This window comes from Geotrypetes seraphini, chromosome 1 (genome assembly GCF_902459505.1).
Source record: "Geotrypetes seraphini chromosome 1, aGeoSer1.1, whole genome shotgun sequence".
Classification (NCBI taxonomy): domain Eukaryota; kingdom Metazoa; phylum Chordata; class Amphibia; order Gymnophiona; family Dermophiidae; genus Geotrypetes; species Geotrypetes seraphini.
Window position 1 is genome coordinate 271,419,049 of NC_047084.1, and position 21,097 is coordinate 271,440,145.

At 42.3% G+C, this 21,097-nt stretch overlaps 1 protein-coding gene across 6 annotated transcripts in view; it reads left to right on the plus strand.

The window, feature by feature from the left end:
- CTBP1 (C-terminal binding protein 1) overlaps nt 1-21,097 on the plus strand; it is a 646,630-nt gene that overhangs the window by 99,479 nt on the left and 526,054 nt on the right. For all 6 annotated transcript variants that reach the window (XM_033951334.1, XM_033951361.1, XM_033951324.1 and 3 more), the window contains exon 3: nt 13,480-13,617. The gene's annotated coding sequence lies outside the window, so the exon portion shown is untranslated. The remainder of the gene's footprint in view (nt 1-13,479; nt 13,618-21,097) is intronic.

Sequence of the window (21,097 nt, forward strand, 5' to 3'; positions counted from 1 at the left end):
AGAAAATGAATAAATCTTCAAACACCTTCTGAATTCCAGATATGAGAAAGACATAAGAGATAATTGTTTGAATTCTTTATCCCAGCTAGAAACCTGATATTAAAGCATGCATTCATGGAATCTTTTGAACTTACAACTCTTCACTGATAGAGAAACAAAAAAAGCATGAGCTTTACGAGAATGTTTTTGAGTAGCAAAAGAGAATGAATTGATCAAATAAGATAATAATAACTTTATTCTTTTATACCACCATAACCAAAAGTTCTAGGCAGTTTACACTAAAAAAGAGCTGGACAATCAGCGAAATATAATAATACAATAAAAAAATAAAAATATTTGTAAAATAGAATTTCAATAATAAAACTCTCATTAAGTAATAAAGTGGTCTTAATTAATTTCCGAAAACAGTAATAAGATGGAGCTTGACCCAACATGATGGAAAATAATCACTTATCATTCATTCACTAACTTATACTGAAAATCTACACACCTACCTCTTTCTGCCATAACACACTGTATGCTCCTGTATTTCCGGATACGCAATGGTTCTGGCATTCTCAATGCACTTTTGTGACGTTCTTAACTCAACCCACCAATCACAGACTATCCTGGTTTAAATCAAAGACATTCACTTGATCTCAAGATTTAAACCCAAAGGGATCATTGAGTGACACCGCTGAAACCTGAGAAATTTAAAATAGTAACATAGTAACTATCTAAAAGAATTGAAGTATAAAGGACAGTGGGGGTATATCCTGAGAGTGGATACTAATGTTTAAATAACCTTGGGATAGAAAATTGGTGTGCATACAACAGTTGGATTATATAGGATAAGCACAATACTGCACCTATTTTTGATGCATATATACACATGTGCAATTCAAAGTAAATATCCAAAATTGTTCTTTAAAATTCGGTATTTTTTCACAGTCTTTACTACATCTATAATTCTCCGTTTAATATCCTTAACTTGATAATTATTATCCTGCCAGTGTTGTACTAGAGAGGCTTGAGTTACCTCTTCAAGAATATGTGATTTATGCTCATTCAACCTGATTTTTATTGGGTGGCTTGTCCACCCTACATATAACAGCTCACAAGGGCATTCAATTATATACCCTACATGAGAGCTATTGCAGCATGTATCGCAAACACTCTCTACAATTCTTTTTGTTTGCAAATCTTTCCATTCAACCCCCCTGCATTGTGCTTTCATACCATTGGCATCCTCCATAGTTATATTACCCCTTTATTTTCCTCTCCTTTATGTCCCCAAACTTCAGATGACCCAAACTCTCTCCTATAGTTATAGATCTTGAATATGCTATCCTGGGGACTTCTGAAAATAGGGTATAACTGGATATTATGCCAATGTTTTTTTTTTTCATAATATCCACAAACTGTTTTATTTCTCTAAAATAGGGCAATGCGCATATTAGAGTATCTGCTCTGGATTGATCTGATTCCTCCATTAGCAGTTCCCTATTTGCAAAATGAGCCCTGAGATACCCTTGTCGTATCACTGCTTTAGGATAACCCCTCAACTCAAACCTCCTCCGCAACAAATTTGCTTGAAATTTAAATTCTTCCACTGTTGAGCATATCTTCCTTAATCTAAGAAATTGACTAGATGGCAACTTAAACTTTAACATGTAGGGATGGAAACTGGAAAAACGTAAAAATGTATTTTGTGCTACTGACTTTCTGTATATTGTAGTCTCAGTGGCATATCCAGCATATGTGACACCCGGGGCCCATCATTTTTTGCCCCCCCCCCCCCATCTGTATGAAAAACATGATTTTTTAGTAACAATCCACACGCCACACAAGCATCTTACATACTGCAGTGAGCAGTACAAGATCAATACACCCACTGTAAAACTAAACAAGCCAGACTAGTACAGATCAATCCTGCAGTCAATCCTAACAGAAAACCATGTCTTTTGAACACACAGAACACAGAAAACACCTTCGCCTAGTATGGAATATGTCATCACAAATTAACCCCTCCCCCTTTTACAAAACTGTAGTATTAACTCATGCAATCCCCTTGTTCAGGAGCTGAAAGCTCCACATTGGAGTGCTGCAGTGGGAAGGCAGGAAGGAAGACTTGTGTTTTTGCTACTGTTTCTACCTATCTTTGTAATCTGTTAGGTAGCAAAGGCATATCTGACTAATGGTGCTGGCTGTATTCAAATCTAGGCTAAAAACCCACTTTTTTTTAGGCTGCTTTTAACTCCTAACTTCTACTCACTTGCATTTCCCTAATCTCTATTTGTCCTGTTTGATTAGATAATAAGCTCTGTCAAGCAGGAATTGTCTCTTATGTGTTTATCCCGTTTCTTTATAGTCCGCCTAAAGTTAAGCACTATACCCCGCATCCCCCACTTGGCATCTCTCCCTCCCCTCCAGGCAATTAATTATCCTAGGACAAGCAGGTATCATACTCTCACATTTGGGTGACGTTGTCTGTGGAACCCACTATGTGCAGTGTAAAAATGTACTGTCACTTTAAAAAACTGAAAAATCTTGAGACTGCCATTACTACGCATGTGCCGTTGCCTTCCCACTCAATGTCAGCTCACAGGACCATCAGTTCTCAGTTTACCGCAGAGTTGAGACACTGTGGGGCTCATAATCGAAAGAGAAAAACGTCCAAAAACCGGCCTGTCAGCACTTGGACGAACATTTCTCAAAAACATCCAAGCGCCGAAAATAAAAACGGGTTTTGTACGTATTTCTAAACGACCTAGGCCTTCATAGTGCGCTCAACATCCAAAGCTAAACGGGGCGTTTTGGGAGACGTGTCAAGGGTGGGAGTTGGGCGGAACGTGGGCTGGCTTAGACTTGGTCGAACAGCATGTATAACTGAAAGTTATACAGTCCAGGATCAATGGAACTTGGACGTTGTGACTTAGACCATGTAAAACATGGTCTAAGTCACAAAAACCCACCTAAAGTCGCCAGATAAGCACTGTAAACACATAACACAGACCCCCACACACTACCCCAGTGATCACCAACCCCCCCCATAAAGATTTTATTCACAACTTTAAATTTCAGCCTCCAGACCATCATCACCTGGCCGCCTGGCATAGGAAAGCCTAGTCGTCCAGCCCAGAGGCAGCATAAGTCGTCTTGGGGGGTGGGTTAGGGACCCATAGAGAGGAGGATGCATGTCCATAAGCTCCTGTAATCACTGCATTGATACTTAAACATGTGCACTGCCCTATACACCCCAAATCCTTTTTTACTGGCATTTAAGTGACTCCTGCAGCCATAAGGGCTATTGGGGTGGTAGATAAGTGGGTCTAGGGGATTCTGGAGGTGGTTTGGGGGGCTTACCATGACCTATAAGGGAGCTGTAGGGAGGAGAAGCCATGATACCCTTTTTGCGAAGTTCACAGCTGTGCCCTGTAAGGTACCGCACTATTTAGGTGGCATGTCTGGGTGTTCAATCCATCACTTTGCAGACCCCTACCATGTCCAACAGGGCTTGTTCTAGGCGTTTTGGGCTTGGACAGAAAGTTGGACGGAAATGTAGTATAAAGATAGACGATTTAGCGGCTTGGACGATCAGATCGGCAGGATGTATAATTAGATGATTTTCGAAAGTAAAAAAAAAGTTGGACGTCTCTTTCGAAGATGTGTCTTAGGCTCTTTTTAACTTTGGACGATTTGTGAGATGGACGTAAATGGACTTAGACGTCACTTTCGATTATGCCCCTCCACACCTTTTGATTCAGCATATCAAACTACATTTTGTAGTGTCTTCCTGGTACTTTTTGCTTATTTTCTTCATTATTTTTATTTTATTGTTGTTTTCTGCATTCTGGTAAATTATTACTGATTTTTCAATTTGGGCCTGTAGGCTCATTTCAGCCTGTTCCCAGGTGAGAAGTGTCAATCATTTTTCAGATTAACTTTTACTTGACCACTCTAAACAATTGAGTCTTGCATTCTACCAAGATAGGGTGGTTCTTTGAACTCATCTGAAGTTCCTCCTGAAAGTCATCTCAGAATTTCATCTGAACCAGCCTATAGTTGTTCCTATCTTCTTTTCAAGACCACATTCTCACTGTAGGACATATGCAAATATTACACAAACAATCACAAGTCAGCAATTATCCTGGACTCATAACTAGGGATATGATTGCACCTTATAAATTCTCTAGAATTCTACAAACGACTATCTTATTGTAAGAATAATGCAAAGGTGTGAGCATATATTTTTTATTAGAATAATAAATTTTAGAGATATGCCAAACAGTAGAAAATATACTAATGATTACAAATATATATAAATATGACTGAAAAGAATTGGTAATGCTCCTTTAAATGAAATAACACCACTATACTGTATATATATGTCCTGAAACTAATAGAAAAGCTAGGGCTTCCTCAAGAGACATGCTGTAAAGAGGGGGATTTAAATCCAGTAGGAAACAAAGGAGTACTCATTTAAGGGTGCAGAACTGACCTAGAGCTCAAGCTACCCCTCCTCCACCTATAGCTAGAAGAAAACCAAGCCAGATGGGATTCCCTGATTTTAGTGAAGAACTTGATTACAGTTTCTAAAGCTGATTATAGGTAAAACCTAGACTGGGGATGAAAGTCCCTGGGGATGGGACCAGTAGTACACACCATGCCTATGTCCCACCTTGGGTATGCTTAATTGTCCCTATGCATCTCTTTAGACCTGTGACAGATACCTACAATGTGGGCGTCCTTCCTTACCCAAGTTTTTTTTTTTTTTTTTTTTTAATGTATGTCCCAATTGGCTACCAGACGGCGGTAGGACGTCTACCACCGCCGCCTAAAATCGGGATGCACAGTTAGAAAATCAGGCTTTCAATTCCCAAATAGGCACAGTCTTTTCCTTTTGTTTGGCTTTTACTGCACAGTCTGACCAGAGGCAGAATTAATGCTCAAACTCCACTTTGGCAGAAGAAAGAAAACAGTTCACACTTTTTTGCATCCTTGCCTTTTCTATGTGGTCAGTCAGCCTTGGAAAAGCTCTAGGCTGCCCACCCTCCCTTGAAGAATCCTGTAGTCGCTTTAGAGCACATTTCCATGGTTGCCCTCTTCAGACCTGGTTCCCAGACAAGGCTGTAACCACAGGCTCTCAGCTTTCACCAATGTTTACTAATCATTTTAGTTTTCAATTTATTTCCATACCTTCATAGTAGACTGAAGAATCTTTGCTTACTTCTTTCTTTTCCAGCTCTGTTTCTCCTGAGGGTTAAGCTAGTGCTTGCCATTCTATCACTGTGTCTTCCCCTGTCAGTGTCTCTCCATGATCTCTTGGGCTCTCCAGTGTTTCTGGTTCTGTGTAAAACCTGGGAGCTAATTCCTGTGTAAAGGAGTAGGGAAACTGCAAGCTCTGCTCCCCATTAGTTCTACCCCTCTGAGGTTCCTGAGTTGCCCTAGACTGCAAGCTTAATGGAAACCAATTGCTATAATTAGGAAAAGATTATGAACCAGGGGTCTGTTTTCTGCCCAAAGAGGGGGAAGAGCTGTTAGTTCTTGCCTCTGAATATCTCTGTTTAAAGGGGCAGACTTCCGTTTCTTCCTTCTTTCATACCCAGCTCATCTCCTTCCCCTTTTCTTATCACAAAATCCAATCCAATATGAAGAATAATGTGAAATAATACAAAACACTACATATGTCACTGCAATTGCAACATGCCATAATAGCAGTAACTTCCACAATTCACACAACAAGGACCTACTTAAGAAAAGACAGTGCTACAAAGGTCACTAGAACATTGATTGGAAAACTAAATCCCCGGGACCGGATGGCATCCATCCGAGGGTCATCAAGGAACTAAAAGGGACCATAACTGAACTGCTTCAACTAATAGCCAATCTATCTATCAAATCGGGAAAGATTCCGGAAGACTGGAAGGTGGCGAATGTTACACCAATCTTCAAGAAAGGTTCGAGGGGATTTCCGGGGAACTACAGACCGGTGAGTCTGACCTCGGTACTGGGAAAGATAGTAGAGTCACTGATAAAGGACAGCATCATTGATCACCTTGACGGACACGGGCTGATGAGGACCAGTCAGCACGGTTTTAGCAAAGGCAGATTGTGTTTGACGAACTTGCTGCACTTCTTTGAGGGAGTAAACAGACAGATAGACAATGGTGATCCGGTCGACATTGTATATCTGGATTTTCAGAAGGCGTTCAACAAGGTTCTGCATGAACGACTACTTCGGAAAATTGCAAGCTATGGAATTAAGGGGGAAATAATCACGTGGATTAAAAACTGGCTGGAGCATAGGAAACAGAGAGTGGGGGTAAATAGACAATACGCGAACTGGAAGAGCGTCACCAGTGGGGTGCCGCAGGGCTCGGTGCTTGGACCCGTGCTCTTTAACATCTTTATAAATGATCTGGACATAGGTTCGATGAGCGAGGTGATTAAATTTGCGGATGATACGAAGTTATTCAGAGTAATAAAGACACAGGGGGATTGCGAAGATCTGCAACGTGACATAATCAAGCTCGAAGAATGGGCATCGACATGGCAGATGAGGTTCAACGTGGATAAGTGTAAAGTGATGCATGTCGGTAACAAAAATCTCATGCACGAATACAGGATGTCCGGGGCGGTACTTGGAGGAACCTCCCAGGAAAGGGACTTGGGAGTTCTGGATATGGATATGGAAATAATATATGGACCTGGATATGGAAATAATATGGACCTGGATATGGAAATAATCGAAGATATAGAAAATATCACCTTGCGTGGGGACACAGTATTGCTAGGTGACTTCAATATGCCTGATGTGGATTGGGTTACACTTACCTCCTGCTTCCGGCAGCAGCAGGAGGCTATTAAACTCTATGAAAGGAGCAATGCCTCAGGCAACTGGTGTTGGAACCGACAAGGGATCAGGCAATACTGGACCTGATACTTACCAATGGAGAAAGTGTCACAGAGGTCTCGGTGGGCGACACATTGGCCTCCAGTGACCACAACATGGTATGGTTCAATATCAGGAAAGGTTTCACATAAATCTACTACACTAACCAAAGTCCTCAAATTCAAGGACACAAATTTCAAAGAAATGGGAGACTTCGTTCACCAGGCGCTACAAAGCAGAAGAACCGATAACGTGGAAGACATGTGGTCGACTTTGAAAGCAACCATACAAGAAGCAACAAATCGCTATGTAAATCAGTAAGTAAACGGCGAAGGAACATAAGTCACAGTGGTTTACTGCGGAGATCTCAGACCTGATCAAGGAGGAAGAAAAAAGCATTCATCTCTTACAAACAATCAGGGAAGCAGGACTCTAGAGCAGACTACCCTGGCAAATCAAAAGCGTCAAAACAGCAGTCAAGGGAGGCTAATTCCTCATGGAGGAGTCTCTAGCAAAGAACATCCAGAAGGGAGATAAATCCTTCTTCAGGTATATCAGTGATAGAGAAAAAACTCAGGGGATTGTACGTCTTAGGAAACCAGACCGGAGACTATGTGGAAAAGGAAATCGGAAAAAGCCCAACTATTAAATGAATACTTTGCTCAGTCTTCACCCGAGAAGCGCCAGGTGCTCGGCCCTCAGCTACAGACAAGGGTTGGCTCAGTTGACCCGTTTAGTAACTTTGAGTTTACGCCCAGCAGTGTCTACGGTGAGCTGTCAAAGCTCAAGGTTAACAAAGCAATGGGGCCGGACAACCTGCACCCCAGGGTGCTTAGGGAGCTTGAGTGATGTCTGGCGGAGCCACTGTCCGCGCTCTTCAACCTCTCCCTTAGTACTGGCAGCGTCCCTTTGGACTGGAGGACGGCTAACGTCATTCCACTCCACAAGAAAGGCTCAAAGATGGAGACAGCAAACTACAGACCAGTGAGTCTAACATCGATAGTGAGCAAACTAATGGAAACTCTAATCAAACACCAATTAGATAAGATCCTGGATGAGGAGAATCTACGGGATCCCCGACAACATGGATTTACTAAGGGGGAGATCCTGCCAATCCAACCTGATCAGCTTCTTTGACTGGGTAACGGGGAAGCTGGATATTGGGGAGTCCCCTGGACATCGTGTACCTGGACTTTAGCAAAGCATTCGATAGCGTACCACACCGCAGGTTACTGAGCAAGATGAGTTCTATAGGATTAGGTAACACATTGACGAAATGGGTTGGGAACTGGCTTGGAGGTAGGCTCCAAAGGGTGGTGGTGAACGGCACCCCCTCCGAAATGACGGAGGTGATTAGTGGGAGTATCACAGGGCTCAAGTCTTGGGCCCAATCCTATTCAACATCTTTATAAGAGACTTGGCAGAAGGGCTTCGAGGTAAAATAACATTATTCGCTGATGACGCCAAACTGAGTAATGTAGTGGGCAAATGCACAACAGACGAAGATTCAGTGCCCGACAACATGATGCACGACCTACTCCTACTGGAGCGATGGTCTAGGACACAGTTCTTCAACCGCCGGTCCGCGGACCGGTAGCGGTCCGCAGGAAATTTTTGCCGGTCCACATAGGACCGGCAAGATTGACTCATTTGAACTTCCTGCCGGTCCGCGCAGGACCGGCAAGATCAGCATCGGAAGCGTGCGCTGGGCCGGAGAGATCTTGGGGAGCCTCCGACAGTGGCTTTCTCCCCTCTCTGCAGCTCTCCTTTACTTCCCAGCGCAGCGATTCACGAAGGCAGCCTCGGGGGCTTTGCTGAGTCGCGGCGGCCTCTGATAGATGCAACTTCCTCTTCCTCAGAGGCGGCGCGACCCAACAAAAGGACCCGAGGCTGCCTTAGTGAATCGCTGCGCTGGGAAGTAAGAAGAGCTGCTGGGAGGGGAGGAAAACCACTATCAGTCTGGGAAGCTGCTGGGCAGGGGAAAAAGGGACAGTTGCTACTGGAAAGGGAGAAGGAGAGATGCTTCTGGGAGGGGAGGAAGGGAAAGGAATCTGGGAAGCTGCTGGGCCAGGAAAAAAAGGACAGCTGCTACTGGAGAGGGAGAAGGAGAAGGAGAGATGCATCTGGGAGGGGAGGAGGGAAAGGAATCTGGAAGCTGCTGGGCCAGGAAAAAAAGGGACAGCTGCTACTGGAGAGGGAGAAGACGGAGAGATGCTTCTGGGAGGGGAGGAGGGAAAGGAATCTGGGGAAGCTGCTGGGCAAGATAAAAAAGGGACAGCTGCTACTGGACAGGGAGAAGAAGAAGGAGAGATGCTTCTGGGAGGGGAGGAGGGAAAGGAATCTGGGAAGCTGCTGGGCAAGGAAAAAAGGGACAGCTGCTACTGGATAGGGAGAAGAAGGAGAGATGCTTTCTGGGAGGGGAGGAGGGAAAGGAATCTGGGAAGCTGCTGGGCTAGGAAAAAAAGGGACAGCTGCTACTGGAGAGGGAGAAGGAGACGGAGAGATGCTTCTGGGAGGGGAGGAGGGAAAGGAATCTGGGAAGCTGCTGGGCAAGGAAAAAAAGGTACAGCTGCTACTGGAGAGGGAGAAGGAGAGATGCTTCTGGGAGGGGAGGAGGGAAAGGAATCTGGGAAGCTGCTGGGCAAGGAAAAAAAAGGGACAGCTGCTACTGGAGAGGGAGACGGAGAGATGCTGCTGGGAGGGGAGGAACGGAAGAGAGTTACTGCTGGACAGGAGGAGGGGGAAGGGAGAATGAAAAAAGGAAGGAAAACAGCTGGCAGAGAGATTAGAGGAGGGGAAGGGGAGACACAGGCATGAGAAAGTAGAGAGATTGATGAAGGAAGGGTGTCAGCAGAAAAATAAGCAGAGGGACAACGATGTATTAGATCTGGTGTAGGAGAGATAAAAATGCAGAGGCAGTGAAGCTGGAATGAATCATGTAAATAGGAGAGAGGGGCACAAGCTGGATGGAAAGGGGAGAGGGACATAGAAAGAAGACAGATACCATATGGAAGGGGGAGAGGACAGATAGTGGATGAAGGAGCAGATGCTGGATTGAAGAGACAGAGAGGGCATTACGCTGGAAGGAAAGAGAGTGAAAAAAAGATTGAAAGCAGAAACCAGAGAAGACAAAAGGTAGAAAAAAATAATTTTATTTCTATTTTGTGATTAGAATATATCAGATTTGAAATATATATCCTGCTAGAGCTGGTGTTAGACATAACTGGGGACTGCAAAACCCAGGCAGTGCTTCTTTAGCTTTCAGCTGGCTTAGGGCGCTCTCTGACCAGGGGGCAGTTGCCCTAGTTGCACTCCCCTAAAACCTATTCCTGTCATGTGTTACTTCAGTATTCTGTTAGCATGATATTTCTGTGTAGCATTCTGTAATAATTTGGCTTGTTCAGTTTTCTTGATAGAAGAGGGGATATATGTGAAGGGGGAGGGAGACAGGGGTTTTGTTGATCCTTGCTCTGAATTATTTGTATTTATAAAATGACAATTCTACAGAATATTTGTTTCTTTTATACTTTAATAAAATACATTCAATATAAAATCATAACTGAGGCTTGTGTGGATGGGATCAGATGATTTGTGGGGACCGAGCCTCGCGGAGATGGGCGGAAACGGGATTTTTAAATTTTAGTCCTAGTAGTTTGCCGGTCCACAAAATAATTATTTTTTTTTCTGCCGGTCCACGGGTGTGTAAAAAGGTTGGAAGAACACTGGTCTAGGACACAGGTGTCAAAGTCGGTCCTCGAGGGCCAGAATCCAGTCGGGTTTTCAGGATTTCCCCAATGAATCTGCATGAGATCTATTTGCATGCACTGCTTTCAATGCATATTCATTGGGAAATCCAGAAAACCCGACTGGATTCCGGCCCTCGAGGAGGGACTTTGACACCCCTGGTCTAGGACATGGCAACTCAACTTCAATGCCAAAAAATGCAAAGTTATGCACCTGGGCAGCCAGAATCCATGCAAGTTCTTATACCCTTAATGGCGAGATCCTAGCAAAATACGGTAGCAGAACGAGACTTGGGGGTAATCGTCAGTGAGGACATGAAGTCTGCCAATCAAGTGGAGCAGGCTTCGTCCAAGGCAAGACAAATCATGGGCTGCATACGAAGGGGTTTTGTCAGTCGTAAGGCGGAAGTCATTATGCCATGGTATAGATCCATGGTGAGGGCCCCACCTGGAATACTGTGTTGCAATTCTGGAGGCCGCATTATCGCAAGGATGTGCTGAGACTGGAGTCGGTGCAAAGAAGGGCCACCCGGATGGTCTCGGGACTCAAGGATCTACCATACGAAAAATGGCTTGACAAATTACAGCTATACTCGCTCGAGGAGCGCAGAGAGAGGGGGGACATGATCGAGATGTTCAAGTATCTTACGGGCCGCATCAAGGCGGAGGAAGATATCTTCTTTTTCAAGGGTCCCACGACAACAAGAGGGCATCCGTCGAAAATCAGGGGCGGGAAACTACGAGGTGACACCAGGAAATTCTTTTTCACTGAAAGAGTGGTTGATCGCTGGAATAGTCTTCCACTACAGGTGATTGAGGCCAGCAGCGTGCCTGATTTTAAGGCCAAATGGGATTGGCACATGGGATCTATTCACAGGGCAAAGGTAGGGGAGGGACATTAAGGTGGGCAGACTAGATGGGCCGTGGGCCCTTATCTGCCGTCTATTTCTATGTTTCTATGTTTCTATGTTCTGATCGACAAGTCAATAAAGCCGTCCACACAATGTGCAGCGGCAGCAAAAAGGGCAAACAGAATGCTAGGAATGATAAAGAAGGGGATTACGAACAGATCAGAGAAGATTATCATGCCGCTGTACCGGGCCATGGTACGCCCTCACCTGGAGTACTGCGTCCTGCACTGGTCGCCGTACATGAAGAAGGACATGGTACTACTCGAAAGGATCCAGAGAAGAGTGACTAAGATGGTTAAGGGGCTGGAGGAGCTGCCGTACAGCGAAAGATTAGAGAAACTGGGCCTCTTCTCCCTCAAACAGAGGAGATTGAGAGGGATCATGATCGAAACATTCAAGGTACTGAAGGGGATAGACTTAGTAGATAAGGACAGGTTGTTCACCCTCTCCAAGGTAGGGAGAACAAGAGGGCACTCTCTAAAGTTGAAAGGGGATAGATTTCGTACAAACGTAAGGAAGTTCTTCTTCACCCAGAGAGTGGTAGAAAGTTGGAACGCTCTTCCAGAGGCTGTTATAGGGGAAAACACTCTCCAAGGATTCAAGACAAAGTTAGACAAGTTTCTGCTGAACAAGAACGTGCGCTGGTAGTGCTAGTCTCAGTTAGGGTGCTGGTCTTAGACCAGAGGGCCGCCACGTGAGCGGACTGCTGGGCATGATGCTGGTCTGACTCAGCAGTGGCAATTCTTATGTTCTTATGTTTTTTTAAACAAGCCAGATTAGTACAGATTAATCCTGTAGTCAATGCTAACAGGAAGCCATATCTCTTTCACACATGGAGAAACACATTCTCACCCAGTATAGAATAAGTAACCAAAAACTAAAAATTAAAATTAAACGGAACCCCCATGAAGCCAGCTCTGCATTGTATGCAACACTAGAGAAAGAGAAACTGTGATGTACGTCCCCCTGTACTTTGCAATATATAAAGATAGCAGATGCAAATTTCAAAAACTGACATATGCCAATCACTACATTACAAACTAACAAATACAAATAAAAGAAGAAATGGAAAATATGATACTGTTTTATTGGACTAAATACATTTTTCAATTAACTTTCATAGGCCAAAACCCTTTCCCTGAAGTCGGTACAATATACTGCTATTATGGTATCCTGTTCTGACCTGAGGAAGGAAATTCTTATCTCTGAATGTATGTCAAAAAGGTATTAAAATTAGCCCAATAAAAAGATTTCCATTATTCCCATTTTCTATTTTTATTCATGTTTATAGCTACCAGCTTTCTATTTCTATTTTTATGTATGTATATTAACACAACTACCACACTACTTTTATCTTAAACAGAAAATATAATTATCACTGACTAACAAGCATTTTGCTACTGGAGTTCTGTCACCTGTACCTTAACAAGGGCCACATGCTGACTCTAAATCTGAAAACAGTTTTTGTCTATCACATCCTGTTTTTAAGTTATGCATCAATTTGTGTTTATCATTTTCGTCAATAATGCTACAGGGAAGCATCAGTATTTTACTGCTTCTGTAACACAATATTGTATTTTAGGACAGCTCATTGATCACATATATCAGTAATTTGAAAGTTTATACTAAAAATGATTGTGCTGCTTTTTCTACCTGTGAATTTTTATGTTTGTTTTTGTCTAAGATATTATAATTATTATGAACAGACGAGGCTGTGTTAACCATCCTGATAATTTCTGTTATGTCTGATTTGAGTAACTACTTACAAACTACAAAATAAAAAATAAAATTTACAGTAATTGTAGTTCTCCCTTTCAGTGTTCTTCTCCCTTTCAGCTACCAGTGTTGATAAGGTGTTTATTGTTATTGTATTTCTGTATTCTACATGTATAACCTAAACTATATCAAAAGAAGAAAGATTTTAGGTAAGTTTAATTTCTCTGTTTTTTAGGTGAACAGCGCTTTGGATAAAACATTTAGCATAATTTTTGTCTGCTGCTGCTTTGTAAGGAGTCCTGAAGCAACTTGTGTATGTCTCTCATGGACAAACATAAAGTGAAGCGGCAACGCCTTGATCGCATATTTGAAGGTTAGACACTCTAATTTTAATTTTTACAATAATATGTATATGTGTAGTGATTTTTATGCTAACCTAAAAATTACTAATGTTGTGTGAGAGCTTTTCTTTAGGTTCAAATAGATATTTTATGTAAATAGAAATCTGTCTGCTGGCTTTCCAAAGTGCTTTTTTTGGAACTAAATATTTTTTCTTACAGCTTTATATGATGATTGAATACTAAAAATAATCATGAATAGATTAATTCTGGATAAAAAATAATTCACAGTTTTGTTTTTGTTTTTTTTAAATAGGAGGTTGCTTATTGTTGTAATTGATACATATAGTTATTTGGAAGCTAAATTCATCCTAGTTTGACTTATGATGGCTTAGTGTTTAGAGCAAGCATCTGCTCAAGATAAAAAGTTTTCATATTTGACTGACATGATGGTTGAGATGCAGTATACAGGCATACTGTGCATTCTATAATGAGAATCTTTTACTTGTGTTGCTAAATGTGCTTCTTAGAATAAGAAGATAACACTGTTTTTTTTTCTAATATGTGGAGGGGCATCTTGGGAAAGACATCCAGAAATCCAGTAGAAAAAATGTCCATTCTCAAAACAGCAAGACATCTATTTTTTTTATTTTTTTTTTTAAATGACCTATGTAAATGTTTTGGTCCTTGGTATGTCTGTCTTTTTTGGCCATTCTCAAATATAAAATCATCCACATGAAAAACACACAAAAGTAAGTTTTTCAGACGTTCAATTAGCCAGCATTCTTAGCACAGAAGGGCACTCAAAATTACTAGAGAGAATGTCATATTAAAAGTACCAGGTACAGATGTCACTTTAACTTGCTTCTATTGTATGTGAGCTCTCCAAAACCCACCCAAAACTTACTGTACCTACCTGTTCAATACCCACAGCAATAGTCCTTATGCCTGCAGGTGTCATCTTAATGTAGGTACAGTAGCTTATCCCAGGACAAGCAGGCAGCATATTCTCACAAATGGGTGACATCATCAACGGATCCCTGGTACGGACCACTTCAAAAGTGCATCACCATTGTAAAACTTTAGAAAGTTTATGATAGCCCGCACCACGCATGCGTGAGTGCATTCCCGCCTGACGTAGGCGCAAGGTCCCTTCAGTTTCTTAGTCTCCGCGGAGCTAAGAAGTCGTGTCTCAACGGCTGTTGAGGTATTTTTATCTTTCGCTGCCTTGCCGCTCTCACCTTACAGTGACAGGCTAGAGAAACTGGGCCTCTTCTCCCTTGAAGAGAGGAGACTAAGAGGGAACATGATCGAAACATTCAAGCTAATGAAGGGAATAGACTTAGTAGAGAAAGAGAGATTGTTCACTCTCTCCAAGGTGGAGAGAATGAGAGGGCTCTCTCTAAAGTTAAAAGGCGTATGATAATTCTTCTTCACCCAGAGAGTGGTAGAAATCTGGAACGCTCTTCCGGAGGATATTATAGGGGAAAGCACCCTCCAGGGATTCAAGACAAGATCCTGCTGAACTAGAACATACGCAGGTAAGGCTAGACTTAAATAGGGCACTGGTCTTTGACCTAAGGGCCACCGCTTGAGCGGACTGCTTGGCACGATGGACCACTGGTCTGACCCAGCAGTGGCAATTCTTATGTTCTTATGACTTTTTGGTCACTTTTTTCTTTCTTATTTTATCTTTTCTTCTTTAGGAACCCCCCCCCCCCAAAAAAAAATAAAATGAAAATGAAAACGTCAAACTTCATTTTTTCCCTGTCGCAGATTCTGACTAGTGGGGCCTCTCGAAGCACCTTGGCCTCTGGTTTCAATTTCGCTGACTCCATCTTTCCATCAATGTCCTGCCTGCAGACATGGTTTAAAAAGTGCAGTCATTGTGCTTGGCCCATTTTGGTTACAGATCCGCACCACTGGTGTCTCCAGTGCCTAGGGCCTGAGCACCACTCAGAGACTTGTATCCGGTGTTCTTCTCTTCAGAAATGGACATTAAAAAATCAGCTCCTTCAACAGAAAATTCTATTCAGTGTCGCTATGGAGTGAGAGCCGGCACAGTTAAGAGTTACATCGGTGTCAACCACACCGCAGTCTTCAATGTCGGTGGAATCATCTCCAGCATTGCAACCTTCTATAGGTAAGCTAGCTAAGAAGCCTCCTCCTACCGACTCCGGGACTAAGGGCAAACAGGCATTGAGTCAAGTCATGTCGACCTTAAAGAAGTCCTGTAAGAGTACATACCAATCTCGGTGAGTGCCTCAATATCGGCCTCCTCATCGCCAGACCGGAGCACAGCATCAATGGTACCAGCTAAAAATCAAATGGTACTGGTGCTCTCTTTGAAGCAAAAAATAGACAGTTTGCTTCGGGAGGAATTGGGTGAACATTTTCACATGCTGATTCCAACCCAACTCATGCTACTCTCGACACCGCTTCTTCAAGCTCCGTGACACCTGCTTTTTCAATGACAGTACAGTCTCAGCCTGTAGCAGTATCGACTGAACCACATACTACTTCGGTACGCAGGCCATTGATGAGGAAGTCAGTATCCCTTCAGCAACAGCAACTGTCTTCTGCTCAGTCTTCTCATGAGGTGATACCGGTGCGGTCTCGCAAGGCCTCTCGCAAGCTCAAGAACCTAGAGCCCTCGACACTGAGTCTCAGCACCATCTTCCTTCTATACAAGATTCGGACTTGTTGGGAGATTCGGACCAGGAGCCACTTACATCTGATGAGGACTCAAATACTTCAACTTCTCTTCTGCATCTAAGCAGGGTAATCTGACACAAGCGTGCTCTAAAGCAACAGTCCCATCTGGGGTGCCAATTGAGCAGCTAGCCTTGCTCTTAGGTGTGTAAAATGTATAGAAATGATGGCAAATGACGCAAAATGTTCCAAAAAATGTATTGACTTTATTAATTTCCATAACAACTATCAAAAGATTATTTGCATCATTGGGGGTCTTTACAAAGGCCAAAATCTGGCATTTCTAGCAAAGAATCCCACCCTATACTTCGTTGTTCACCAATATATACCTTTTGTCCAGTATGACATCATCACTTGTCATCCAATCAGCCGACAGAGGCTGTCCTTAAGTTTGAACAAATAAAATTCCTTTTGACATAGGAAAAAAGTTTCACAAATCATATTTTTGTTTATGCATAAAACATTATAACATACCCAATACCCTTTTTGTCATTCTCAAAAAGGTGAAATCAAACAGTTTGTCTGTTAAAGCGGCGGGGGGGATGCCAGATCACGGGGGAAGGGTGGCGGATCGCGGGGGGGAGGGTGCTGGATCGCGGGGGGCGCTCGTAAATCAAGCCACGCTTGGTTTCCGAGGTGCCGATTTTGCAAATGTTTTGCTCGTCTTGCAAAACACTCGCAAACCGGTGCACTCGTAAACCGAGGTACCACTGTATATTGCATTCATAAGATACATATAATTATCTATATTCAAAAATGTGAAACCCTATATCTTCCACAAGCCAGACTGAGAGGTCTGGTATTAATTAGAGCCATGAGGCTCAAGTCGGGAAAACTCAGAGAGAACAAAGAGAGACAGAAAGACAGAATACAAGATGGAGTCATTAAAACAAGATGGAGTCATTAATCCCTCTAGAAGTATGTTACGCATTACCTGATTCCCTCTATGGTCTGGCTTAATAGCAAAATACATAAAGAGAATATTATTATACTTTTCCTTAATATTAATCTGTAGTGTGTTTTTCTGGCCTTGGCTACATCCATATTCAGATTTTCATGCACCCACTTTTCCATACGCTTCTATTGGGCGTGGCCTTAACTTTCATATGTACTTCTAACTAGTTTACCCAGAACCATACGAAAAGCAGGCGTTATATGTAGAAAAAATCCACAAAATTACTGCACCATGTCCTGTACACTATCCATTCCATTATCGCACCATAGCGCCCCCTACAACCCACGAGCGAGTGCCACTCCTCACATCCCACTCAAACTCCAGCGTTTACAGAAAGATCAACTTTCTCCAAGAAGATGACAGAGGACCTCTCTATTCTTTTAGAAGCTGATACCAATTATAGTAAACAATTCTTGGAAACTTTGGACTATGAACATCCTCCCAAGAAGATGCTGCGACTTCCTTTTCACAATATCTTACTTGAGACTTTATATAAAAACCTGGAGACCCCGCTTTTCATCCCTGTGGCTTCCAGATAACTAGACTCATTATACAAGGTAGTTCCTATACCTGGTTTTGACAAACCACAACTTTCTCATGAGTCCCTTGTGGTTGAGTCAACCATGAAGAAGTTGGCAGGTAGCAGTGCTTATACTTCTGTTCCTCCTACCAGAGAGGGCAAGACGATGGATAAGTTCAGGAACTGAGCAGGGAATTATACTTAAACATCTGATGAAGCAATTTTCATCTTTCCAAAAATATATTCCTTCAAGAAAAACTACAGCTTTTCAAAGTCTTGTGGCTTCTGTTTTACAACTGAGAAAATATATAGTTCACTGAGCATATGACACATTCAAACTTAACTCACAAGCAGCAGCCATGTCGATGGTTATGTGCCGTCTTGCCTGGCTCAGGGTCTCTTAGCTTGATGTTAACCATCAGGACCGTTTGGTGAATGCTCCATGCTTGGGAGACAAACTTTTTGGAGAATCTATGGATACTGCTACCCAAAAATTTTCCACCCATGAAACCAGGTGGGATGTTTTAATCAAACCTAAGAAAAATCCTCAGCCACCTTTTGATTTCAAACCTGGTTCTTCTTATCAGTGCAGATTTTCTGCCAAGCCTGCTCTTCCTGCTCTTCAGCCTAGGAAGCAAAAACAGCAGCAATGTCAACAACAACCTTGCAGCCTTTTTGGCATATTCCTCAAGAGCATAGCCACAGTTCCCATTCTTCAACAGTTGCCTCAGCCCATCGGATGACAACTCCAACATTACATCACTTGTTGGGAACTAATCACGACCGATCTCTGGGTATTGTCCATCATTCATCAGGATTACACTCTCCATTTCCACCATCTTCCTCCAAACCATCCTCAAGGAGAGTCCTATCTCCTTCTACAAGAGGTTCAATCCCTTCTTCTGCTGAATGCCATCGAGGAAGTTCCCCTCTCTCAGTAGGGGCAGGGATTCTACTCCATTTACTTCTTAGTTCCCAAGAAGATGGGAGGACTGTGACCCATTTTGGATCTCAGAGCTCTCAACAAATTTCTAGTCAAGGAGAAATTTTGTATGCTCTCCCTGGCTCTTCTTTATCCTCTGCTGGATCAAAACAACTGGCTATGCTGTCTAGATCTCAAGGAAGCCTATACACACACAGTGTTCTCCCCAGAAATTTTTTCCAGCCGGGTGGCATGAAAAAGTAGCTGGGTGGACTGGGCGAGACGGGAAATTTGGTGGTGGGGAAAATTAAGGGCTCTTTTTACAAAGATGCGTGAGCGCCTTAATGCGCGGAATAGTGTGCGCTAAATTTCCGCATATGTAGCCGCTACCGCCTCTTAAGCAGGCGGTAGTTTTTGAGATAGCATACGCTAATCCGGTGTGTGCGCTAAAAACACTAGCGCACCTTTGTAAAAGGAGCCCTAAATGTGTACTATTTTTATTAATTATTATTTTTCAATGCTCACTATGACTTCCTTTTTTTAAGGTTTGACACTTGTGCCAGAATATTTTTACTAAATTTAAGAAGTATCCAATTCTAGAAGTGAATAATTAGATATTTGCCTTCTTTCAAATGGTATAGAGATTTAAAAAAGGGAAGTGCGTTAATGAAATCATCAGGTTCAATCTAGCCATTTATTTCTGCTTGAATTTAAACAACTAAAAAAAAAGATAAATATAGCTCATCCAGTCCTACAAGAAACGTCTTTACAGCACCTCTAATAATATTTTGATCACTAGATTCCTTCCTGAGGTCTCACTGAGGATATGAAATAGATGCGATCCCCACTTCCAAACCTCTTCCACATAATTTATGGAGAGGTGTTACTGAGCCTTGAAGGAGACCTGTGTGATCGCACTACAGCAAAATAAAAAAGTAGCAGATAAAAATCAAAGTGAGAGCTAGGCAAAACAGTTTAGGTAAAAATGCAGGTAATAATTAGCAATGTATTAAAATATTTTATTTTTATTTGCTTATAATGTCATTTGAAAGCTGTTTGATGTTAATACAGCTTTAATTTAATTCATTATAGTGTGTGTGTGTGTGGGGGGGGGGAACAACACCTACATCAACAGTCAAGTTAGCATAGGGTCATTAAATCCAGTGGCGTACCTAGTATATATGACAGCCAGTGCTTGTCATTTTTTAATAACCCCTTCCTCTATATAAAAATAGTTATTTTTAGTAATAATCCATGAGTTACACAAGGGTGCACCTAGGAAAAAGCAGCATCTTAAACACTGCAGTGAGCACTAGAACACCAACACATACATTATAAAACTAAACAAGCCAGATCCTGCACAGTCAATTGATCCTGTACAGTCATTGCTAACAGAAAGCCATGTCCTTTTCATACACACAGAACAGAGATACACCCTCGCCCAATATGGAATAATCACAAACTAAAAATAGAAATATGTAGACAAAAGTTAAACTGAAATGCCAAGAAACCAGACTCTGCATACAATGCAACACCACATAAACAGTGACACGTACCCTAATACTGTGCAAAATATAAAGACAGTAGATGTAAATTTGAAAAAACTGCTACATAACAATCACCACTTTACAAATTAACAAATATAAATAAAACAGGGAAGAGAGAAATAAGAAAATACCATTTTATTGGACTAATCCATTTTTCAATTAATAGTAATTAGCTTTCAGAGGCCAAATCTTTCTTCAAGACAGTACAGTATACTGCTGTTATGGTATCCTGTCCTGACCTGAGGAAAGGGGTTTAGTCCCCAAAAAACTGCCTTATTTCCATTTCCTATTGATAAACTTTAATCAATACAGTTACAATACTACTTGATTCTACGTAAAGCAACAACAAAAATTTTTTTCCACCTTTTGTCGTTTCTGCTTTAATCATCTTCTCTTCACTCTCTTCTTTCTATTCAGCGTTTGTCCTCGCTCCCTTCCATGCAACATCTGTCCTCTCTCTTTGCCCTTTCCACCCAGCCTCTGCCCTCTCTCTCTCCCCCTTGCATCCACTGTCCACCCTCTCTGCCCTTTCCATCCAGTGCCCGCCCTCTCTCTATTCCATATGGCATCTTCCCTCTTTCTATGTCCCTTCAATAAACTGTATATCCTTTGCCTTTTCTCTCCTTTGTACTCTGTGCCTTTGTACTCCTGTGCCCTTTCTCTCCATTTCAGCTTCACCCCCTCTCCATTTTTTTTTTGTTTCCACCACTTCCTCTATGCTCTGGCACCTCTATCCCCTTCTCTCCCCCCATGCCCTGGCATCTTTCTCCTCTCCTTCCATCTCCCCCTTCCACTCTATTATCTGGCATCTTTTCTTCTTCCTTTCTCTCCTTCCTTCCTTTCACCTGGTCTGGCATCT